Source organism: Seriola aureovittata, chromosome 6 (genome assembly GCF_021018895.1).
Source record: "Seriola aureovittata isolate HTS-2021-v1 ecotype China chromosome 6, ASM2101889v1, whole genome shotgun sequence".
Classification (NCBI taxonomy): domain Eukaryota; kingdom Metazoa; phylum Chordata; class Actinopteri; order Carangiformes; family Carangidae; genus Seriola; species Seriola aureovittata.
The window spans coordinates 15,557,258-15,559,872 of record NC_079369.1 but is presented as its reverse complement, the minus strand read 5'-3'; positions in this window follow the sequence as shown (position 1 = coordinate 15,559,872).

The window sequence follows — 2,615 nt, the reverse complement described above, 5'->3', positions numbered from 1 at the left end:
GGTGAAAGGTGCCAGTTACAACTAATGTATCTGATCCCACGAAACTTAACCTCAATGCATTTTTCATAAACTAACTTCATTATTATCAATCTTTCACCTCGAACCCACGGGATTCCAAAAGTGAGAGCTTTCCTTTTATCTAAAGCAAGATAAATGTTAACCACTGATAACGTACGAGATGCACAAATAATAAGTCATATTTGTAAGATAGCGCCTGCATTGCACCTGGGGTGAAGCATGTGCATATCATCATTTTATCTGACTGGAATGATGTTACTCTGTAGCCCCATGTCAAGATAAATCTTAATGTACCTTATAGGCTTGGAAATGAATGTAGTTTTTTTTTTTTCTGAACGTCCTGATAACAGTTAAAGGCCAATTCATGGTTACTAAATCCAAGGTTATGGGTCAATGTGTACATTTAGTCATCTGTCTATGTCTGCAAAAGTACACGTGCCATTTGTGGTGCATAGTTACACAATGTAGTTTTAAGGCTTGACTGAATGAGCAAAAGTTAAAGTTTGGGGGGAAAAAAAACATTCTTAGGTTTTATTTGTTAGGGGTTTTCACAATAAAAAAACTCAGCTAATCTTCTTTGTCATGGCTGTGTGGGTTTGATTTGATCAGATTTGTCATTTTTTGTTTCAAATGTTGCTAAACTCTGATTGGTGCATCAAAATACATGACATCATTACTTTCAACCTACTACTACTAGGAACTAATCAGAAGAGAAAAGGACAAAAACACAAGTACAGAAATCTTTCATGTGAAATAATGAAATCTGTTCTAATTTGAGCAGAAAAGAGTGTGTTTGTGTTGGACCCCATAGGAAAAAAAAACAAGTTTTCAGGGCCTTTTAATACACAGCTAAAGCCTACAGCAGCTGGAACTTCCTGATGTCAACCTGAAAATTCATCTAATAATAACACTCAGCTTGAATTGCCTTTTTCTTCAAAATTAGTAACTTACTCCTTACTCCTGGATCCCAGTGCTCAGGCTCTCTCATACCTGAGATCCAAGGTGAGTGCAGTTATTAGCACTTCAAATATGATGACTAGAGCCTCCGAAAACCTTGACTCGCATAGCATTTCCATAAGAGATGGGAACGTGTCTCTTTCTTACTGCTGACACATTGAACAACTGTCTTTATCTGTCAGCTGCAGTCTAAACATCTTGGATGGTGTCCAGTCAAACCCCAAACCTCAGCGACAATGACAGAGCATCTACGGTTGCTACGGTAAAAGAGAGTGAAGAAGGATGTTCAGTTTGGGGATGAACTTCGTTCTTATGTTAGCAAAGCGAAATGCAATTTTTCTTTGGCAGATATCGACTTTTTGTCAAGATTACAGAGGGCTACAGAGGGGCATGGGAATTAGGCAGACAACACGGGCAGACAACCAATTATGGGTAGTTAGACTTTGCTAGGTGGACACAGCCATGTCCTGCTCACTAAACAGTAGCATCCTGAGTGCCTGCACAAACAGTTGATTTGAGTCCACTTTTAATTCAAATGACTGGCTTGTGAGGGGAAAAAAGGAAACTGGAAGGATAAATAAATTAAGCAAGAAGGTAAAATATAGGTAAGACTATTTAAATTAGTAACTACCACAGAGCGGCGGGAAGGTATGAGTTCTTATACAGCATGCGTAACGATGCACATGCAGTCAAACTATAATGTCTGAATCTTATCAGAATTCATCAGCTCATTTCATATGCTTTTGAATGTCTTTGAAAGTATCTGTGGAGGCTACAGAAATGAGCAGGAAAGATATTATTATTTTAATAGGAGACATTAGGAAATCAAACCATGTGGCAGGTGTGTGTGTGTGTGTGTGTGTGTGTGAGAGAGTGTGAGTAAGGAGCGGAAGTGAGAGTGAATGTGTGTGTTTGTGTACGTGTGTGTGCATATATGCAGGTGTGTGTGACTATATGAAACAGGGGAGGGAAAAGAAGCTGATATACAAAAACAGGAGATTGAAAAGTTGATCAAAGAAGAAAAGGGAAAGAAATTCATGCATGCAGCTTGACACAATTGTGAATCCTTGTGTGATTTGTGCATGTGTGTTTGTGTGTGCGCAAGTGATTGTCTTTGAAGTCAGAAGAAAAGAGAATTGTATTTCCGTGCCTATGCTTTATTCAGCAGGACACACACACACGCACACACAAAACACACACACACACACACACACACACACACACACACATCCACATGGCCTAAACATATCCATAATGAACTGTGACTACACTCTTTTGGGCAGAGAGAGGGAGAGAAGTTTCATTTATTAATTTATCTTGAAAAGTAAACAGCAAAGCACAAACTGACATCCATTGTTTGCGGAGCAACACAACAGCTTGACCATTAGCACTATACCCTTGTGACTGAATTCACGCTGGTGCCCCTAAACTCTGGCCTCTCTGGAAGTGGACTTGATCTTTCAACCTCTCCTCTGTAACCTCTCCTGGTCACATGGTTAACTAAGCTGTGACCCCTCGCGACCTTGCCGGTTAAAGGGGGAGGCAGCTGTGCAGGGGAGGTCAGGCAGAGCTACCGCCAATAACACTTTACAACACCTTTAATACTGTGAGCTGCTGGGTGAAGCAAAGCATACTTAATC